This window comes from Ictalurus punctatus, chromosome 11 (assembly GCF_001660625.3).
Source record: "Ictalurus punctatus breed USDA103 chromosome 11, Coco_2.0, whole genome shotgun sequence".
In the NCBI taxonomy this organism is placed as follows: domain Eukaryota; kingdom Metazoa; phylum Chordata; class Actinopteri; order Siluriformes; family Ictaluridae; genus Ictalurus; species Ictalurus punctatus.
The window spans coordinates 18,968,381-18,992,612 of NC_030426.2; the positions used below are offsets into that span (position 1 = coordinate 18,968,381).

The 24,232-nt window shown below is 38.3% G+C and overlaps 1 protein-coding gene across 2 annotated transcripts in view; it reads right to left on the bottom strand.

Moving 5' to 3' along the window:
- The window catches only part of pde4ba (phosphodiesterase 4B, cAMP-specific a), a 177,191-nt gene extending 153,361 nt beyond the window's left edge, over positions 1 to 23,830 (bottom strand). The window contains exon 1 of one of the 2 annotated variants that reach the window (XM_017479945.3): positions 23,570 to 23,830. The gene's annotated coding sequence lies outside the window, so the exon portion shown is untranslated. Of the gene's footprint in view, positions 1 to 11,212; positions 11,231 to 23,569 lie in introns of those variants that run through there. The other variant, XM_017479946.3, reaches the window with a different exon arrangement.
- Between the last annotated feature and the right edge of the window lie 402 nt (positions 23,831 to 24,232).

A 24,232-nucleotide genomic window follows, 5' to 3' on the forward strand; every position in this document is an offset into this window, starting at 1 on the left:
TATTTAGGCCGAATAAGTAATGTGCAATTTAAGAGGTTATGTAAGGAATAAAACACGGCATGATATTTTAACATCCTGAAGTAGATTATTTTCCCTATAACAGCATGTACCGAATTGTTTCATTCCAATTCCATCTCCTTCGAGATCAAATTTAAAAAGTGTACAATTGCTAAAGACACTACACTTGAGTCAACAGTCCATCTTACTTTCCTATCTGCCATCATCATGTAGTGTAGATCTAAATAGTAACAACTTGCAAGCACTTGTAAGTCTGTTAGTTACTCACGAACGTTAACAGCCAAGCAGTAAACCATACACTGTAGCCAGTGTGCAAACCCAAGACTGCTAAAAAACCCGGACAGCCTGCTCTGCACATGTGGCAGGTCGTCAATCTTTATCCCAAAAAACTGAGCAGTCTAGGGCAAAAATCAATGCCTGGACACAAGGGGAAGCATTCTGTAATTATAAAGCTCAGAGTGAAACATGTGCTGTTCATACCACAACACAAACAGGAGCTCCAGGATACCGCAGCAGGCTATTATGTGAGCCAAATGAACAGAGAGTGTTCATCAAAAATATCCCCTTTGCTTTTAAAACTTCGATGATAAGGGAGAACTTATAACCTTAATAAGTGGCTTTATTGGACCCTGTATCTCTGGTCTCTGAGGAGATGCTGACGCTCCAGTTCATGCCAACAGGGAGGGGGTAAGTTTCCGAAAGAACGGAACAAATGAACAGAAGCGTATAACAGGGACAGTGGGGAATTCCTGGTTGTCAAACAAGTATATATTGTGATTACCCTAGTTGGAGTAATGCTTGCCACCTGATCCCAAACTCACAATCATATGACTCTCATGTGGTGGTAAACGTACGTAATCACCTGTTTTTCCCAGTTAGTGATGCAGGTATTAGAGTTAGAAAGACCTAGACAATTAATTTGAAGTGTTGCTCTTATATAATCTGTAGACATTTAAAAGTTTTGACCATGCTAATCCCATACACACCATGTTAAACCTCCAGTACTCCAGGACTGCTCTATTACTCAACTCTTAACTATATTAAATGAATATTAGAAGACAGCGGACAGATAAGACTTACGTTAAACTTTTCACTCATGTTAAAGTGTATCATTTAGTAGCTGCTGTTAATTACTCAATAACTACAGTGAATCTAATAGGACCTTATATATGTATGAGGAATGTCAGTCTAGCTGACATCCTGGGAGTTTAGTAGGTTAAATATGAGCTGTCTTATTAACAGTCTTAATGATATGTAGAATTTAAAAAATGGCTGCGGTTTCATCAAGAATACTTTGAGTGTGATTAATATAGCTCTCATCCCAAAATCTATTATACTATGATTTCTAAGAACAGGTGTCTAGGGTTGTCTATTCTGAATGTATGTAAATCTTATCACCAATAACACACATTATGTACACAACCACAGATATTCTGAAAAACAATGCAAGGCATAAAACACAACGGGAAATAATCTATGAAGTGGTTTATACCACAGCAATTTGCAGACAATTACAACTTTTTAATTTATGAACGTGTTTTTTAATTGGCTATAGTTACATTTAATGTGTGCAAGACAAGTTAGCTCCTATTATCACTTGCATTATAGCAGCTGTAAACAGCTGTTCCCTCACCAACCTCTCACTATTCTCCCTCGCAAAGTTAATACGACAAAAGCAATGCAACTTGTCTTTCTAGTAAGAAACCGAAACGTGCAGAGTCCTCTGTTCTTATGATTCTCCCATGGAGGAAAATTTAAAGTTACAGCTTTACTTCTATTTATTACAAAAACACTGACACTGGAGACTCCTTCCATGAATGTTTTTCTTCGAACAAAAAACCTCACCATATCAACGAGAAAAGGTTTTCCTTTGTTAAATAAGAATGTGTTTTTAGTAGCCTGCCTTACAAGTCCCTGTGAATTAGCTGTTGCTATAGAAACAATAGAAAATTAGAACAAGCGTGTTAGTATAAACCTGTCATTTGAATTATAGTTGAAGATACCGTCAGAGCTGTAGTTACAGAAAAGTAATCAATACCTTCTGACCAATCAGATTTGAGAATGTAATAATGCTGTGGTATAAGGTTATATATTACTTCCCTTTAACATTCAGTCTATAAGCTACAAGCTGTAATAAGAGGTTACTGAATACCTCTAGGATTATTGAGCCCTCACTGTTGTGAAGAATTTGATTAGCCAATTTATGTCACTGCATGCAAGTGATTCTCTAAAACTGGTGTCATATTTTGATTGTGTGCTCCAGATGAACCAAGATGAATAATTCATTCTATGAAGCTGATTTGTGCTGGTGCATCCTGTGTCTGTTTTAGTAAACAGTGTGGGTTCAAGGTTGTGGGTTCAAATTTCATGACAGCCAGCCAGTGTTGGACTTGTACGCTATACTTGGGTTGTATAGTCACCTGGGATAAAAGTCTGCCAAATGAATAAATAAATGAAAGTGAGTGTGTGTGTGTGCGCGCATGGTGAGCTGCAATGGACTGGTGTCCACATGGAAGGATTATTCCCGTCTCGTGCACAGTGTTAATCAGGATCCACCACGATAAAGTTGAATGCATGAATACATTTTTTTTTAATAACACATTCAGCCTTTCAGCTACTTGTTATCACTCTGAAGTTATCACATCCAATTTCTTAATACATCACTTGTGTATCAAAAATAAAACGAAATCTTAATAAGCTATTAATAAAATAAAAAAGTTTGGATGTCACAAATATGCTAGTTTCACTCCGTCCTCAAAGTGGAAATGGGATGAATTATATCTAAACCTTCAGAACCCATCAGATAAAATAAAAATAAAATAGTTCCCCAAAACTGAGTGCAATTCTATGAACACATTTATCCATATTTATTATTACATCGGGTTTACCCTGTAGCCTAATTTTATAGCATTTCATACTGTGGATATTCATTTGCATCATTCCATCTACATTCAATTAAAAGAACCTTTCGATCTTTTCCTGTTAAGGAGAGCCAGTCATTGGAATTGACCACATCTGACTGATTTCTAATCAATTCGGCATTCCGCATAGCATAGTATTTATAATCACACTATATCCTTTGAAACATTTAGGCTATATGTAGGTTTTTCCTGCCAGGCACTTGCGATTTTTTAAAATGTTTTCTGTTTATTACCCATCTGTTCCTGTTTGTGAGGTCTTGTTGTAGACATTCACCATCATTTATTCGTCTAGCAAGCGAAAGGACATAGAAACTCATGACATCAGGTTATATATAGTACCTTTAGAACAATCCAATGTGTGTTTCTGAAGCAGCACAGGAAGATAAACTTTCTTTAAAAGTGTGTTCAGCAGTAAAGTACTCGAGCCTTGAAATATGTCAACATTTATTCAACAGATCCATCATGAATATTGATTGTGTAACTCGAGCAAGTTCTGTACACTGCCAGACACTGAACTGTTTCATTTCTCCAATCCGTGCGCAATCAAACTCACTGCTTTCAGGAGGTGTGAGAGTTTTACACAAACTAAGGATAGCAGGACCACAAGATATTTTTGTTACTTCTCCCTCTCCGTTTTGATCCAGTGCGATTATTATTGATTAGTTGCTGCACTTCTCACGCAATGCTTGCTCGCTGTAACTATAGCACATATCTCATTTGCTACATTAAAAACTTTGATAGATGTGGATAATGATCATCTATTTGTTCGTTTCTATTAGTCTCTATTAATGCAATTAGCTCGCTAACTAGCTCTCCATGACTACGTTTAAATGGACAGCGATAATCTAATTATTGACCTTATTCTGAATGAGACAATATTGTGATTAAGGTGTTTACATGAGTCGCTTTTAGAATACTCCTTTCATGTTCCGTTTTACATGTTATAGAACATAGATCGATTAACGGCACACGTCATTACGTCACCAAGCCACGTAGTCCGACGTTCCCTCCAGAATTTCACGTATTAACATACAGATCGTCTTCCTTATGGTACCGTGTACAGTTTTTGGTGTTTCATTTCTAATTTTACAAAAGCTTAAAGTGCAGTTAATTATTTGTCATGCTATACGTGCAAATAAAAGACTGCTTGAAGCCGTGGGCTGCGTCCCAAACCGCGTACTTTCCTATTACATAGTAGCCGAAACACGTGTATTTCGAGTACTATATACACTATATAGCAGGTAAGTACACGGTTTCGGACGCAGCCATGCTCTCCTGTTCGCTGTCAAATGGTTGAGCACTGCCGTGTATGTACGTGTCCGGTCGCAAATTGCGGTGAAAACTCACACGACGTTAATAGAGTGATGAAGGTGTGTACATGTCTGTAATACATGTCGATAATGCGACTAAAACAGGAGTACTCCACATGTCTTAATTCGATTTGTGTTTACTTCGAGTATGACTTTAATCGAATAAAGGTAATTAAAAAAATAGCTGTTTACATGGTAGTTTCTTAATCAGAGTATCGTCTCAATCGGGTTAATATCGGATCATTGTTGTCCATGTAAACGTACTGCATATGTTACCACATCACCATTTTGTACCTAAGATTTCAAGCAACCTAAAGATAAATTTCTGATTTGCCCATATAGATATCTACATTCATATTGTGCTTAAACTTAAACTAATAGGCAGCCAAGTAAATTTTGATGTAATACTATACGAACAGAGGTAGAACATATTACCTTACATCTGTATTTTTTTTTTTTAGATGTAATTGAGACTGTTACCGATCTCTGTATATTTGTTTCTTCGACAATGACACAATTATGACTCAGAATCTCATACCGAGTCTTAAATTGAACCTCAAAGGCATGATGAACATGGCTGCATAAAAGATGCATAATTCCTCACAAAATTGTCCTCATGTGTCTCACAGCATGAGTCACAGAATTGATACTGGTTTCAATTATGAGTTGAAGATATTACACATTATATTTTAATCATAGTGGGTTGGTCGCAATTTACTATGTTCTGCTTAACTCGTGAATTTATTGTGACGTACTAATGTTGTAAAGCTTCCGATGAAATATCACCTTTAATATTAAATGGAAGAGAACCATTGCTTTCTAATCATTCTATCTAATCTGAAAAATAATGAGGATTTGAAGATAACCGGTACTACGGTTGTTTGCAGAAACATTTGGTATACAGCTTATGAGGTAAGCCTACCATATACGTGACTTCATACGTACTATATACAATTACTGGCTGCAGGTTTACTTAATTCTACAATATAAAGGATCCAAAGCAGACTGGCAAGCAGACAAATGGTGCAAAATAGAAAACAATGGCTCATATGATACACTACATGGTGTTTTGTGTGGCAATATTTAGAAGTTAAATAGTTCTGTTGTCCTGTGTAGGATAAGCAGTATGGAAAATGGATGGATGGATAGCTCAATTTTTACTAAAATTCTTAATCCAATAGTACGAACACTGTCTAGACAGCCCACAACGCTTGATTTAGATAAACTTGTGAACCAGGTCAACTGATTCATTAAAAAAGATGTGGTTCAAAGAATGAGTCATGAGTCGGACATCACTACAAGACAGCTGGTCATGGATCACAAAAGAAGCTTTGTAAAAAAAAAAATGTAAAAAAAAAAAAGTTATGAATCATCAGCAGTGGACTAAGGTGGAAATTTACTAGGGTAGGTTTTCTTATGCTGACATGCCAACCCATGCAGAGCAGCCTTCGATGTGATCCTTATACTGAAGATGAAAGTCTGCCATAATTTACATAAGTATATTAATTTATCTTTCGTAACCATTTTAATCGCTACATGGTCATGGTGGATACGTAAGTTATCCCAGGAACACTGGGCCATGAAGCGGGAATACACCCTGGATAGAACACCATTCCATCATAGTTCAAATAATACAATTGTATCTAGGGCCGCGTCTAATGATTATTTTGATGGTCGATTAATCTGTTGATTATTTCTTCAATTAATCGTTTAGTTGGATTAAATGGGCAATTTTTATTTTCTGTATTTCAAAGAAAGAAAAAAAAGAAAAGAAAAGAAAAAAAAAAAACAAACCACATTTCACATTCTGCCCAGTGTTGTCCTTCAAACATTGTGCAAATTGAAGGCTATGAAAAAGGTATTAAACGTATATATGTGGATTACACTATACATTGTGCAAAGGATTTTTAAAAATATTAACATTATATTTTGAAAAAAAAATAAAAGTAAATAAAAACGATTGTCCACAAGCTTTAAAGCACAAGCTTTTCTATCACTGTATTAAAATGTTAAAAAAGAAAAACAAAAGCACAGACTAAGTGTTAACTGGTGAGAGGTTGAATGTTCTGCAGTAACACACATTCACTCGTCTGAACACGGTAACTCCTTACTTTATTCTGTAAATGTATCACACTTCCTACATTTCTCTACAATTACATGTTCTAACCCCATTACAGTTACTGCTCTCATAAACACAGTCTAAATCTAAAGTTTGTAAACATCGCTAATTACAGCATCATATTTGATTGACGCGTGGACTCGCGCTCGTTCCGTGAAGTTTAACGGAGACTCTCTCACTGTCGGGACGAGACTTTATTTAAAATGGAGATACTGGTGTGAATTTCGAACATGTACAGATAAGGATATGAAGGTAAAAGTGTTATTTCTGCGCTGAAGAAAACATGTCTGGAACACATTAAACAGCACACGAATCTGTCGGAGCATCTGACACGACGAGCCACGTTAATACACTTCCGAGTTTGTTTGAAGCGCTTAAAACAAACATTCTCATGTTTTGGACGACCTGGATCGTGCACTTTTCCCTCAGCAGCTCACTCTGTGACCTCCGCTGTTTTTCAGATGAGTTTTATTCATAGAAATGCGCTTTTCACCATCGTGAAGTGACATCACTGATGGGGATTATCCACAGTGACGTCACTGATGGGGGGGGGGGGGGGGTTATCCACAGTGACGTCACTGATGGGGGGGGTTATCCACAGTGACGTCACTGATGGGGGGGGGGGTATCTACAGTGACGTCACTGATGGGGGGGGGTATCCACAGTGACGTCACTGATGGGGGGGGGGTATCCACAGTGACGTCACTGATGGGGGGGGGGGGTATCCACAGTGACGTCACTGATGGGGGGGGGGGGTATCCACTGTGGATACACCCCCCCCCCCCATCAGTGACGTCACTGATGGGGGGGTATCTACAGTGACGTCACTGGTGGGGGGGGGTTATCCACAGTGACGTCACTGATGGGGGGGGGGTTATCCACAGTGACGTCACTGATGGGGGGGTTATCCACAGTGACGTCACTGATTGGGGGGGGGGGGGTATCCACAGTGATGTCACTGATGGGGGGGGTTATCCATAGTCACAGACCCGACTAATCCAGAATGTCAATTATTTTAATTATCGATTATTATCAATTTTATCTCTCTATCTCGTCGTATGTAATGGATTTAATGGTAATTCTACAAATAACATTTCCGACTGCGTGTGAAAACAATACAATCTACAAGTAAACTAGCACCTAATTACAGCTTATTTATACAGCTTAAGACCATCATTCCAGCCTGGACAATGACTAAAGATTAAGTTGTTTTTTTTGCTTTTTTAATTTAGAGCTTATCGAATTTTGAATTCTTGGAAATTGGCTGCAAAGCAGCTCTGTGTTTCAATGCATTCATTTGCATTCAAATTGGGAGTAGTTTACATGCCATTTGGAACATATTTCAAAGGATGTTATCTACTGTGAAGCGACAAGCAACAGAGCTGAGGTGTGTCTGGAGGAAATAGACAAAAAAAAAAAAAAGTGTGTCTGCGGGAATCCACGACATCATTTACATAAAAACCCACACTATGCTTTTTACATTTTTAATTCAAACTGCCAAGCAATGTTAATTGTGCGAAAAAGCACTCACTGAAGACAGGCTTCACTGGAGGAGAAGATAATCAGAAACCAGTAAATCATAAAAGCTGAACATTCTGCTTCACCTGGAAGATTTACAATAGGCTGAAGCTAAAATCCATAGTGTTTCAATAGTGTTCAATCAAAAGTGCTCAACTTAGGTCGGATCAGCTTTAATAGGAGTCATGTTGTGCTCTCAGACATTTCATAGACGTTCTGTCTTAACAAAAAAACAAAACAAAAAAACAGCAAGGATCTATAAAGTTCCTATACAGTAGATAGGTCCCCAAGGTCACCCCAAAACAAAACATCAAACTCGGTGAACTGATAACCACAATGAGGTTTTAGTAGTTTCCTCAAGTTTGCCACTTTATATTCACATATGCCACAATATCACTTAATGTTTACACCTAGTTTCCTCGAAATAAATGAATGAGAAGGTGTATTGCTGCCAGTTCTATATTATATGCTGCCAAACAAATACATTTATACCACAGAGCAGTTGAATTCTTCAGTCTGATTTGTCAGAAGGTGTTCTTTCGAATAGTTTACAGTTTCTAATGTGTTAATGATCTGTATGCTGGATGACCCCTTTAATCTAAGTATAATAATAAACTGATTAAAAACATAATTGATTTAAATAAAAAAATGTATATTCTTTGATATGATGAAGCTTGGAGACATTTATTTTCATATTTATTGAAGGAGTCTCCAGTGTCAGCTCTTCATAACGGTCAGAGGTAAAGTCTTCAGGATTGAGGAGATTGGGTCTTGCAGTTTCTCTGTGACGTACCGAGCTGCTTTTTTTGTATTATTAATGTCAAGAGAGAGAGAGAAGAAGAAGAAAAATAAATAAATAAAAAATAAATTTGCAATTTTTCAGAATTTACGCAGATTTTCCACAGGTTTAGGCCAAGACGTGTCATGTGACATCACAACGCGCATTCAGTCAAAGGCCTCTTCACTTCATGTGTGTTGAACATGAGTACAGCTAAAAGTTCTCATTTACCAACAAAAATCTGTCACGTCACAGCGAACTCACAACTACAGTTCCCAGAATGCAGTGCCAACTACAAACATGGCCCACGAGAACTACACTTCCCGGCCATGCGCGCACTCACGTTCGCCAGAGTACTGAGTGCTAACACCTGTACTGCATCATAGGTCATTAAAGGCCTCGTTAACTTCAGCGCCTCACGAAGTAAACGCTCAGCTGCCTTTACTCTGACGTTCACCAAGCCTTTGTCTAGGTTTCGGATTTCTACGGTTTTTGGAGTTATCGCCTGTATTTGGATTACGTTTCCCTGCCTAGCCCAGTCTGGACTGTTCGCCCGATCGCCTGACCTACTGCTGTCTTCCGGGTTTCGTCTTCCGCCTGATCTTCGCACTCTAGTCCTGTTCGTCCGCGCTTGCCTCCAACAAGGTATCGTAACAACATTACTGTGAAAGACAGTTGCAATTGCGCCAATTCGAGTAGTTTTCCGCAAAAAACACAATTTTTTAAAAACGCCACAGCAAAATCAAATGTTAGCCACAACAATTAAAAAAAAAATGTAAAAGCCCTCACAAAATCCTATATGGACTGCTTTATAACTGCTGTAATGTACAGAAGGTGATAAAGAGAACCAACTTCTTCATTAACTCTAATAGTAAATGAATAAAAAGTATGATGTGTTATTCTCTAAGTTCAAAAGTTGTAATTGTTGGCAAACTGCCGTGGTATAAGAGGAATAAAACACTTCTGGACATTCTGTTATAAAAAAAATAATAATAATAATGAATGTCTAGGTGGTAAAAGATCACACTACTTACATACTGCTGATTATTTTCCTATAACAGCATGTTTTATTCCCCACATAATCACAAATGATCCAATAATCCTCTCCATAATCCGCTCACGCACATAAAACCACACACGGCCATGTGTGACACTAACATCATGGTTCATAGGAATCCCAAGGCAAGAGTTTAATCAGAGGGAATGTAAAAAATGACTAATAATTATCCGTCATTCTTCATTTATCAGAAATGTATCTTCAAACTGTAATCCAGTTTAAACCTGTAATTACTCCTTGTTACTCTCCGTCACTCATGCCTCCACTACCTCCCACACACTGGTCACCTCACTGGCAACTCAAGGACACTTACAGACAAACTCTTCCCATGTTACTGTCATTCTTGGGCATGTTGTGATATTTCAAAGAACACTCTTACCACTTCACTGCTGCTAAGGACTAAGTGCTGTGTATATTGATGTATTGATTTATACTGAAATAACAGAAAAGTTAGCTTACTGTCAACCACCACAGCACACACATGTAACAAGAAACAAAACGATAGACAATTTCGATTTACTGCAATCACATATCTATCTCTATCTATCTATCTATCTATCTATCTATCTATGTATCTATGTATCTATCTATCTATCTATCTATCTATCTATCTCTCTCTCTCTCTCTCTCTCTCTCTCTCTCTCTCTCTCTCTCTCTCTCACTGCACATCAGTGGCTCAAGCCTTCGTTACTAGGTCTAAAATGTGACAGAGACTTTAGATGAGATGCATAAGTTAGTTTTACACACAAGAGCGTTTTAAGGACCAAAAACTGACCAGTGCCTTGAGGTGTGTATGGTAACTGTGGTACTAGAGGAATAATTGACTCCGGTCTGTTGAATTATTAGACAAATAATGCTGTGGCCATTTTACCACCTTGGATGTGCGTTTACTTCTGCAATAATTCGACTGCGCATCGTCAATTATTCTTTACACATATTTGTTACACACACACTACACATACTACTACATCTAATTCGATTGTGATTTTATTTTTAAACATTTTTAAATGCTACTTTGTACTGCTGCTTCATCTGCATTTTTATACTCTCCTATGTCTATAGTGGACTGCTCAGACACTACAACTGCACAGCTACTATATATTTAACTACGTTTTTACACTTGTTCACATTGTGAGGAAAATGATTAATTTTTTACTTTGTAATAATTTTGTTCTTGTTCTGTTCATCTGAGGATAACTCCTAAGAAGGCCATGTCATGTCACTCAGATCCGTACAGAATGTTTATCTGCTTACAGTGACACAAACATGTTCTTCTGTTCAAGGTTTGTCTAAACATCTTCTAGAGACCTCTAAAACAAAGCCTGTTTGAACTGCCTCAAACCGCTTCTGATCGGTACACAGAAGTGTGTCATGCTCTGCGTTTCATATATATAGTAGTGGTTCAGCACAAGCACTTCAGAGCGCTCTCATTATTCTATCCTGATTTATTCTATCCTGTATTAATCATCTTTCTCTAATAAACCTTTTTACCTTCAGAGGATGAGTCTGCGAGTGTTGTCTAATTTCCATGACAATTTGGCATCTTCTCACTGGACTACGCGAGTCTTTCAGCTTTTCTGGACAACAAGCAAACCGGAGGAGCCTGGTAGAAAAGTTTCACCCTGAGGTTCGTGTTTAAGCAAAAGCAGTTTGCCCTTTGTTGTGCAGAGCGAAAGACCGCTGCAGCCTTACCACTAACTGGTAGGAATCTTCAAGAATTTAGATTTAGAATTAGAATTTTATGAAGTCATTGTGTATTGCTGCCTGTGTGGAAGGGAATCTATGATATAAGAAATGCGCGTATTACATTGAGAGAAGTATTACATGGAGGCGATTTCTTATAAGAAGTTCCAGGAACTTTGCCTCTACGATGGCAGAGATATTGGTGCTTCTTACATCACAGCTTCAAAACTAAGATATATACCGATGGGTATATGGGTATATGTATGCATATTATATTATATATATATATATATATATATATATATATATATATATATATATATATATATATATATATATATATATATATATATAATATTATATTATATTATATTATATTATATGAGAGAGAGAGATAAAATATTTGCTAACGGAAAGAGTCTGGTTCAAGCAATAAATAAGTAAAAGTAGAGAAAATTACTTAAGAAGTGCAAGAGGTGCAGTATTTTTACGGCAGATTATCATCAAGCTGCCTGCCCGATTGACCCATTCCATCATATCAGCAGTACATCATACATTTGGCAAATTTAACACACAAGGAAATTTTACTGAGATAAAAAAATTAATTATTTTTAAAAAATAAATAAATAAAAAATAAAAAAAAAAGAAGGGAAGAGAAAACTGTAAGCCCTACCAAATTGCTGTATGTGGACTCGCCCTCACTGGTAAACTCTTTTACATTCTTAAGGTTTGCTCTATTCAACCTATAGGTTATATGATGAATTGAATGTCTAGAGATTTGGCACACATCTGAACCTTTTCTGTCTGTGCACGAGAATGCACATTCACTTGATTTTCACTAAATTGATTAAAACTTTGAAAGTCATAGAAGCTGGAATAAATAAATAAATAAAATAAAATAGAACTAAATATGGGGAAAACATGTAGCAAAGCACATCCTGAGACACAGGCCAATCTGACGCAGGCTGACTGCACAAATGCTGCAGTGCTTACAGTTAGGATCTGCGCATTACTTACATACTATCTATGCACACATATCATACTTAACAATATATTCTGCATTTTATATAGTATTTGTAAATAATCTCTTTCCTCTCTTTTATATTCTGATGTATTTTTTTTTTGTAGACTACCTGAGCCTCACATTGAGCATTGTCAATTCAATGTACAATTGTCACTGACATTTTGTGCACAAGACAAATTTAACTTGAAACTTGAATCTAAATCTATATGTGAAGGAAATAGGAAGAAATATGAAACAACTGTACATGAAGGAAAAAAAAAAAAAACCAAAGAAATATAGACCGTAGGAAACTATTCTGGAAAGTATTCATCACTTGTAAAACCTTTCCCCGTGAAGCTCACCCCGCTGCCTCATTTTCATTCTGCAGAAATACCTCTTTCAGTTCAGACAACTTTCATCTCCTTGTTACCCATGTTTCATTTCCAATTTGTCTCTTTCCCTACCCATATCTGACCTCCTGCTCATTACAGGTAGAGATGTGGAAGTGCTAAAAGGACAGACTGTGAAAAGAGAGGACAGAAACTGTCCCAGATGACTGAAATCATAGCAAATGTTCCAGCTTTTCTAAACCCCTGAAGATAAGCGAGGGATGAGAGTAGGACAGGGGAAAGTTTGCTTCTCAACTAAAACAGACCTATGTAGAAGCACTTATTCAATGGATCTATAAAAGATTAAACATATTAAACAAGACACAATAACTACATCCATATTTGACGTTCATAACAGTCAGTCCGTTTCCTTCCACTAGCCAAAAACATGCTGATAGGTAGACTGGAGCCAAAGAGTGCAATTGGCAATATTATCACCATGTGGAATGCCAGATTAGTCCCTCTGTCTCAGACCAAGGAGATGGGAGACTTGGCTTGCACATGGAATTGGCAGTTCAGTTAGTGATCAGTCTCTGACTTCTGTCTCATTTCCCATCCATGAAGACACCAGATGGCTTGGGCCGTCAGTTTGACCAAATCAAACCACCACATTCTGAAAGAAAAGAATCTTACTGCCTAAATGTGAAGCTCAAATACTGCCACGGTTCTCCATAAACACAAACCAACAAATATGCAATACATCAGTTCGTCATATGTATACCATAGCACTGCTGAGTTCTTGATTCTGATTGGTCAGAAGGTGTAACAGCAGCTCTGACAGTAGTGCAGATTAGTTTATATTAACGTACTGCTTCTAGTCAGTCCCTCCAGGATTTAGTGTTTTTGTGATCGCGGTAATTAACACAAAATCAAGCAACCCCTTCGATATTCGGAGGAGCTTGCAATTTTTCAAAATTACAGCAGATTTACCACAGATTTGGGCCAAAATGCATCATGTGACATCATCATAACGTGCATTCAGCCAAATCCCTGTTCGATTCATGTGCGTCAATCATGAAAACAGCTCAAAGGTCTCATTCACAAAGAAACAAACATCACTGCGAAAGAACGTGCAAAACAATTTCTTGCAACTGCAATTTCGCCAATTGAAAGATTTTTAAGAAAAAAAATCTTTTTGAAAAAAGCCTCAGCAAAATCAAGCATTTTTGGCAGCAACAATCACAAAAGAACATGAATTTCAATACAAACTGTCCGATACATTTTTGTTTCTATGGTAACAATTTTTTTTAAGTGTTGTTATTTAACAAAGGCGTCCCCCAATTGATATGGTGAAGGATATTGTTTATTTTACATTTATGAAAGGAGTCTCCAGTGCCAGTGCTTTGAAATGGTCAGTAAGCTTCTTGATAAAAGAAGCTGCTTATTAACTTCAACTGTTTCTGCCCACCAAACCTAGCACTGATTATTTTCCTATAACAGCACACCTTGTCATGTTTTATTAATTTCTTATCACATTCCATATAATTTTGTTCTACTTCTAACCTGTTAATCTTGATTAATTAGGTCCAACATTAAAGTCGGCAGTGCAGCAAACAGCATGTGGTCGTCCAGAGACAAACTGACGTGAGCAGCATCTCTAACTGCCAGTCTGTTAGAAATGATCTCTATTGGAACATGTGGCTCCGAGTAAGATGGTCAATCAAGTGCTTCTACTAATGAGCAAACTCTGCTAGCGTACAGAGTTTTAATTAGGGCTGCAACTAACGGTTATTTTTCATAATCGATTAGTTGGCCGATTATTTTTTCGATTAATCGGATGGGCGGGGCAAACTGTCTGTGCCTCTTTTTTTTGGGTCGTTTGTTTAAAATAAAATCCACAAACTGAGTGTTACAAATACAAATTCAGACTAAATCTTTAAACAACTGTTTGTCCAAAACAGAAAAGAACCCAACACACACACACAAACACAGACACACACACACAAGAATATATATTATTAATTTAGGACTGTAGATTAATTCGGTGCTTTTTGTGAATCCGAAAAAAAAATAATGCATAAGCACTTATATATAATATAAATATAAACTAAATAAATAAGATGTATAGATAGATATATAGATAGACAGAAAGATAGATAGCATTATTTTTTATGGATGTACAAAAAGCACCGAATTAAACTCCAGTCCTAAATTAATAATAAAAACTCACTTTCACTGCACCGTGTGGTTTCTGTTACTCGCTGCCTTTAGACATATTATTTCACTTTTGACCATAGTGTTTTAATTAGACATTACAGATCTTACTCGCGCTACACTCTGTATCACCGCGTCTGCATCACGCGTGAACAGCAACGCAGGCTTATTACTAAAACATCACTTCCATTATAATAAACGACAAAAGTTACACTGCAAGCACGCAAATGCAACATATAATGACAATAAACTTAAATGAAATTAAACCTTTTAAACAACTTGCGACTGCATCACCGTCATGCTTCCGTGCTCCACAACATCTGCTTTATAAAGTTTAGAAATCTTTTCGGCGGTGTTTAATCCCTGCCTTAGAGGACTTAGAGGTCGCACACGTTCTTCCTCAGTCACGTGACGATTTCGCCTCCGTTTGATGAGGACGGAGGTCATGTTGGGAATAAAAGATAACGCGGACAGAAACAGTAAACCGAAGAACGTCAGTGTCGGTGACTCTGAGGCTAAAGCTAGCGGTGTCACATTACGCGCGTGTGACGTCAAGCGCCGTCGACTAGGAAGTGAATTATACTTCCGGTTAGTAAAAACCCGCTAACGTTCCATTTGAGATGATATTACCTTTCTAAAATCCACACACTAGATGGTAGAGTAGTCCGTGCACAGTGCAAGTGTATAGGACGTTATTTGGGATGCAACTTTAGTATTTACTCTCCGGAGCGTGTTTTCTGAACAGAAGTAACGTAGTGAGTAAATCTCCCCCGTGCCGTGCGCAGACCAACTAATCCATAATGAGATTCGCTGACAACCATTTTCATAATCGACTATTGTCGATTTTATCGATTAGTTGTTGTCAAATAGACTTAATGCTCGCATTATTCTATTAAAAATAATAGCAGAAAACTGGGCAATCAAATGAGTGTTTGCCTGAGATGGTAAACATTCATGATGTAACTGAAATTATTTATAATTAAGAGTATGAAAATAGCAACTATATAAAAATGTTTATATCGATCCTCTAGCAAACCATTTACTCGTGAAACTAGCTTTGGGTCAGCAAGCATTATTAGCTTGCAGATTATATAATTCATCATTCATAATTACTTTGAAATTGAAAATCAGTCCCTGGCTTCATCTGTGGCAGCAGTTCCTATTAAAAAAAGGAAGAAATACAAAATAAAACAAATAAACAAACAAACAAACAAACAAACAAGCAGAAACAGGTTCACAGTGCCCTTTTCTTTCTTTCTTTTTGGTTTGTTTTACAGGGACGTACTGCGTATTTATGCACAGACAAGGCCTGTAAACAAACCTGACAGAAGAAAGAGACAAAAGCAGGCCATGAAGACACTTCGTGATGCATTATCTGCTTCCAAGTTGGCTTGGAGAAGAAATGGCTTCTCTGTCCTCACACTGAGATCCCATACTTCACCCGCAGGAGACAGCTAAGCTCTCGACGAAGATAGACTACACAGTGGCATGTGAGCTCTCAGAGTTTAGTCCTTTCTTTCTTACAAATCGGGGCAAACAGTATCGTAGATGCCAAACCCTGCTGTTTCAAATCAGCCCTGATGTTCTACTTGTGTCCGCCTCCGACAGCAGCTCAAGGCCATACAATCGGGTTGAACCTTTTCATATGAAAATGACTTCTTTATAACAGCAGCCTTGACAGCATGGTGTAATGTACATCAGTGCTACTGATTTTTTATTATCCACTTTCTTCTGCTCCCAACATAGTGTGGTTGGTCTATTATCATATTAATTAACACAAGCAGCCCAAAGAAAAAGGTGTGACATCAGCAGTTAAAAACAGAAAAAGAGAATGTGTTTGAATGTCCTATGTAGTATGTCTTGATTACATCTTCCTCGGCCCTCAGTCCAAGCTACCTTGGCATGTCGTTTACAGTTAGTACAGAAAGTAACAGCTCGACTGCATGCACTCTACAGTGGCTGGTGGTTTATTACAGAGTGCAGTTTATGGGGTTTTGCTGCTATTCTCTCTTTATTCTGTCCTCAGGTCTCATCAGAATTGCAGCCTGCAACGATGAAGATCATATAATGCCTCCAGTCAAAGATACAGGACACCTTAATGACACTATAGTCACCATTGGAAACTTGGGAAAGGCACACAGGCATAAAATGTATGAAGTTGTAGCTTATTATTAAAAAGCTACTTTAAAGGTGAGAAATTATCATGAATCAGCTTGACAGTTTTTAACTAATTTTCTACTACAACCCCAATTCCCAAAAAGTTGGGACGCTGTGTAAAATGAACATAAATGTAAATAAAAACAGAATGCAATGATTGGCAAATCTCATAAACCCATATGTTATTCACAATAGAACATAGAAAACATATCAAATGTTTAAACTGAGGAAATGTACCATTTTAAGAAAGAAAGAAAAAAAAAAAGGTCATTTTGAATTTGATGGCCGCAACATGTCTCAAAAAAGTTGGGACGGGGGAACAAAAGGCTGGAAAAGTAAGTGTTACTAAAAAGAAACGGCTGGAGGAACATTTTGCAACTAATTAGGTTAATTGGTAACGGGTCAGTAACATGATTGGGTTTGAAGAGAGTATCTTAGAGAGGCAGAGTCTTTCTGAATTAAAGATGGGATGGAATCTGGATGGAAGCAGATGTTGCTCTAAAACCTGTATACACCTTTCAGCATTGATGCTGCCTTTCCAGATGTGCAAGCTGCCCATTCCATAGGCACTAATGCACCCCATACTATCAGAGATGCAGGCTTTTGAACTGAGCGCTGATAAAAAGCCGGATGATCCCTCTCCTCTTTAGTCCTCTTTACTTTAGAGGACGCAGCGTCCATGGTTCCCAAAAAGAATGTATAACTATAATAATAATAATAATAATAATAATTTTTAAAAAATCAGAGGCAAGTTGATTTTTTTGCATTCATATTCACATATGAATACACTGCAACAAGATTAAGTATCAGGTAGCATAACATTAGCTAAAGCTAACAAGATAGATGCCTCTAGATAGCCTCGTATTAATTACCTCATGATAAATACAGGCTGACAAAACTAATCACTGGTTCTCAGTTACAAATCCAACTCTAATCCATTTACACAGCTAATCACATCCACTAGCAAATATAAAGAACTGTGAACTAAGGTTAAAGAGGGAAAGTATTAAACTATATTAAACAGTAAGAAACAGAAAACTCACCTTTCCAGCAGCTATAATCCTCCCTTAATTTCTACATAAAGTCCATACACACAGTTTTCTACATAAACATGTTCTCAGAGCTTTCTCCTGTAATATGCTGTTCTGTTCTTTTGCTTGAGATGTCAGTGATTCATATATTGTGTCAGCATGTTTTTTTTAAAGACATCGTCACAGACGTCACAGCTCTTAATTCATTTTAAATCAACAGGGACAATCTAGAAAGAGGACAACGCCACTGATGTGTCGGTTTAGCCCAACACTTCTCTTGCATGGTTAAAGAAAAAGTACTAGCTAGTACTACATTTACCACAGTTACTGCAATCTAAAATTCACCCATACATTATGTTAAAGAATTTAGTGGTTTGGGGCTTTTAAAAGCTTCGATCATTGGCCACCAAATACCGAATACTTTAAAGGCAGACTTGGGTTGCATTTTCTTTCTGCCAGCCAAAGTGAAATGAAAAAAAAATGTATTACTCAACGACTTAATTAATTTACAACTTCACAACTTTACCCATAATCATCAAATCATGAACAGACTTCAGCACTGTAATGAACTGATTAAATAATTGCACGATAAATTCAAAGTCTGGGACTCTTGAGTGAATAGTGCTGGTCTGATTGCGTCTTCAAAGCAAAGCAAAGGCATGAAGAGAAGTTTCAGCGTAGAAGAGGCTAGATAATCTCATTCTCATTTCAATGTCGGTTCATCTAATGAGTCATTATGAAGCCGCTAATCAGCAGGCCTTCAAGTTCCAGTTACCAAAAGCACCAAGGCAAAAATCATGCCAAGCTGTTTCCACTTTCTGTATACAGTAGCTCAAGGTAAGATTCAAAAGCCTAGCCTTTGCATGGATTAAGAGTCAGCTACATGATATTCTATATGATATTCTGTTATACCACAGCGCTGGAGAATTTTCTAATCTGATTTCTCAGAAGGTGTGGATTCATTTTCTATAAGGGCACGGCTCAATTTAACGCGCTTGTTCTCATACGTTACAGTTTCTATAGCAACGGCTACTTCACAGGCACTTATATGGCTTATAAGCGCCACATAATCTAAACGCTATAATAAACGGCTTAAAAATGTGCTGCTATTTAACAAAAAATATATATAATCATTGATATGGTGAAACTTTCCGTAAAGGAGGCGTTATTTGACATTTTTGGAAGGAGTCTCCAGTATCAGCACCTTGTAACATCATTGACTCGACCTCAGTAACCACTGTATCCTGGTCAGGGATACATACACACACCTAGCGGCAATTACCAATCTACATGCCTACATGCATATAAGTTTTAAAGCACCATGGGAAAGTCTTCAAGATGGAGGACATTGTGTTTTGCAGTTTCTGTATAACATGGCAAACTGCATTCATTTGTCTTATTAACGTTAAGAGAAAGTGAGGGAACGACTGTTTATAGTTGCTATGACGTGAATGATAACGGGGAATGAAACACTTCGGGCGTGCTGTTATAGGAAAGTAATAACTTGTTAGTCATATGAAGTTGTACAGTAGATGAAATATTCGGGAACGTTCCCTCTATACATTTTATCTAATGGAAAAATTACACGTGCCGTCCGCTCAGTCAGCTAAACATCATAACATAACAGGCAGTAAAGCTAGGCAAAAGCTAATCGATATCATCTACTTCACAGCCTAAAAGCTTCTGTACGTAATGAGAGCAACATATGGATCAGCACAACCAGGACAGAAAGCAAAAATCACACTGACATGATGTCATCACTAAGAAACGAACACCGGGCCATAAGGCAAAATGGCCTGCTGAGCAGATAAGGCACACGGAGAGTGCCTTATCTGACACGAATCATTCAGTGTCAACCAACTTCATTCGTTTACAGGACAGACCGTAAAATTGCAAAGTAGCACTTTATATACTGCACGGCTCACGCATTACATCTAGTTTGGATAACACCTGCAACATGTCGGCACGTAAGACATTCAAAAAGGACGAATTCATGCAAAGCTTGGGGGGGAACAGACGGACATATGATCTGTTAGTAGGTCGATAAATGAGCCATTAACTGTTTGTTTTTTTTCCAGTAAATGTGCTGCATAATTGCTCTGTAAGTGTAAAGGTCAGTTTGGGCATTAAAGCAGATTTGTAGCCCTTTAACTCACAAGAAACCATTTGTTAGTTATGTTGTGTATTCTAGTCGCACTGGTCACTGAGGTATAAAATGGAATTAATATGGTAGGGAGCTCTGCATTCAAACAACAAGGGCTTATTTAAGGATTCCTTGGAGAATTCATTATTCTTAGACTCTTAAAAGGATTCTACTTTCTGAGAGAGAGAGAGAAAAGCACTGTTGTAAAAGGATAAAAGAAGAACTTTTCACTGTTCTACATTTTCTCCGAGTGTAATCAAGAAGACGCATTAATCCATGCAGATCCTATAAATGTTAAAACAGCATTCATTGTCAAACACTGCCGCAAAAAGCCGGGGTGAAGAAATTCTTATTGTTTATAACCTGCTCTATTATTAACTTTAAAAGCTGTGCACATTTTCAACCTTCATTCCTCCTTCTGCATGTCAAAGCTTCTAGAGGAGCCTAGATTTGAAAGAACTTTACACACTTTCACTTGCATAAGCCGCCATTGCATGCTAAATCAGGATGTGCATCGGATGCAATCGCTTTAAAGACTACATGGGAAGCCTGGTCTCCTATGTGGCAATGAAATGTTTAGCAAAGTGTTGATATTATTATTCATAACTCCTGGTGAAATTCAATATTTTAGTGAATCCAAATACCAAATATCGTGCTGTTCGTACATTTAACGCAAAATGAATCTCGTAAACAACTGTCAGTCATTGAAATGGTAATGAATATGTCCACCATCTAAAACTTACATTACATATTAGCATTGATATCTTGTTACATTGGCACACCTGTCAAGGGGTGGGATATATTAGGCAGCAAGTGAACAATCAGTTCTCAAAGTTGACGTGTTGGAAGCAGGAAAAATGGGCATGCATAAGCATCTGAGCGACTTTGACAAGGGCCAAATTGTGATGGCAAGTTGACTATGTCAGGGCATGTCCGAAACAGCATGACTTACAGGGTGTTCCTGGTATGTAGTGGTCTAAAAGTGGTCATGGAGCTCGTGGGGAGTGAAGGCTAGCCCGTCTAGTCCGATCCCACAGAAGAGCTACTGTAGCACAAATTGCTAAAAAAAAGTTCATGCTGGTTATGATAGAAATGTGTCAAAACACACAATGCATTACAGCTTGCATAGCTGCAGACCGGTCAGAGTGCCCATGCTGACCCCTGTCCACCACCGAAAGCTCCTACTGTACAATGAGCACCTGAGCATCAGAACTGGACCATGGAGCAATGGAAGAAGGTGGCCTGGTTTGGTTCACCACATTTTCTTTTACATCATATGGATGGCTGGGTTCATGTGCATCACTTACCTGGGGAAGAGATGCCACCAGGATGCTGTATGGGAAGAAGACAAGCCGGTGGATGCAGTGTGATGCTCTGGGAAATGTTCTGCTGAGAAACCTTGGGTCCTGGGATTAATCTGGATGTTACTTTAACACGTACCACCTACCTAAACATTGTTGCAGACCAAGTACTTCATGGCAATGTTATTCTCTAATAGCAGTGGCCTCTTTCAGCAAGATAATGTGCTCTGCCACAATGCAAAAACAGTTCAGGAATGGTTTGAGGAACATGACAAAGTGTTCAAGGTGTTCACTTGGCCTCCAAATTCCCCAGATCTCAATCCATTCGAGCATCTCTGGTATGTGCTGGACAAACAAGTCCGGTTCATGGAGGTCCCACCTCGCAACTTACAGGACTTAAAGGATCTGCTGTTAACGTCTTGGTGCCAGATACCACAGCACACCTTCAGAGGTCTTGTATAGTCCATGCCTCAACAGATCAGAGGTGTTTTGGCAGCACAAGGGGGATTTACACAATATTAGACCAGTGGTTTTAATCTTATGGCTGATCGGTGTATCAAAACCAGTCAGACTCACAGCTAAACAAGAGCTGCAGTTCTGTTTGACTATTTGCATTTGTTTAAAAAAAATATTCGGTTTGTTTGTTTGTTTACAAGTCCAGCAACTAGCTGTCACCAGCATCTGAAAAAGTCTGCGAGACAGAATGCAACAGGATGGTTTTAACAGATGGAACAGATAAACACACAAACACACACAGACATATACGTCAATAACAGACACTGGTGCTTCCCCTTTTTCAAAAACCACCATCTGCCACTGACGTAGAAACCTCTAGCAGGTAAAATGGTTACATAATGTACCTACTGTACACGTGATGTGCAAATACACAACATTGTGAATTCACATTTGCAGTTCTGTGTACCGTACCGTGCTACTGCATCATGTGGTGATCCAAAAGAAACAGCATTTCGTTCGAGTGTACACGAGTTACATGGAGGAATGACAATAACAGTGACTTGGCTTGACTTACCACACACCATACCATCTACATCCTGCATATGAAGGAACTTTACCTTGCACAAGTTCCACTGCATGTTACTCAGGAAGCACATGTTGTAATCTCTAGTAGCAATCGGTTTAAAGATGTATACACTCTGTACACATGTTGATGATGAAATCTCTTCACATAGGTGGCTGATGTATAAAATGCATGGCTTTTTGGATCCCTACATACCATTTTAAAACGGTTCCTCAATGGTAGTTTAATGGTTCTTAGTCTCCTAAAAGGGTTCTGCTTGGAACTCTTTCTGATTTAAAAACAAAAACAAACAAACAAACAAACAAAAATAAGGTTGTAGAGATACAAGCAAAGAACCTATAGGCCTAATGGTTCTACTGTACATTAGTCAAGAAGCCACATTAGTCCATGCAGTCCATTATAAACACATTTAAATCAATAAATAAAAATACAGAAAAAAAAAAAGCCAGGATGGGGAAATTCTTGCTGTTTATAACATGCACTAGATTTCTATTTAAAATCTTTGTGCTCATTTTCAACCCTGATGCCGAGTTCTGCACGAAACCATCTACAGTCTGCATCTAGAGGAACTTTGAACAACACCCCGTTGTATGCTAAACCGAGATGTTAATCTTCAGCAGTGATCTATTCGAGCAGGGGTGTACACACTTTTTTTTTTTTCTTTCCATTTCCAGTCCATGCACACACGCACACACGCACACACGCGCGCGCTCCAGCTCCACTGTATGTGCCAAAGCAAGTTCATCATTCACCCTCTCTATACAGCTCACTGATTTGGGAGAATTGCTCATGATAACCCCGGGTTGAGCCGTACCAGGAATCGCAGGAATCTTCCAGATAAACATTGTGTTTTTTTAATAACACATCCCATCACGCGCTCAGAACAGCGTGACGATTTTAACAATAGAACAAAAAGCGCGTGCGTGAGCATCCCGGAGAGGTGCTTACCTCAAATCTGACTCCACTTTTCTCCCCGAAAGCACGACGTTAACACGGTCCCAGAACGATAACGAGCGAGTCTCCGGTGCTCACGGTGCTCACGGTCAGACCGGGCTCGGTGCTGTACTCTGTGTGTTTAAGCAGGAACCCATGAGGAAGGATGAAGCTACTCACAAGCGACCCAACACAAGCGGGAAGTCTCGTGCTGTCACCAGCCTCCGGGCCGCCTGTCCGTATTAAAACACCACCTCCTCCTCCTCCTCTTTCACATGCTCCCTTTATTCACACCTCCTCCTCCCCTCGTCCTCGTCCTCTTCTTCTTCTTCTTCTTCTTCTTCTTCTTCTCTCAGTGATTTTGCTTACGCGTTTTACCAACCTGTAAGTCCTAAGAACGCCAAACAGTCCACGTTACCATGTAAACGTCTCCACCATTATAAACTAACTAGAGGGCGGGACATGCATATGCAAATCAAGTATGTAAACGAAGCGTGGAAAGCCACGCCCCTTTAAATGAGACGATTGCCGGTCTGTTTGACTTTTTCTATTGCAAAGAATATAAGCATTACATTTGATACAAATGATCTACATAGTGAGCAGATCAAAACCATCCATCTTCACTAAGCATGTCATCCCGGTCAGGGTCGTAGACTGGAGCCTGTGACCAGTACACAG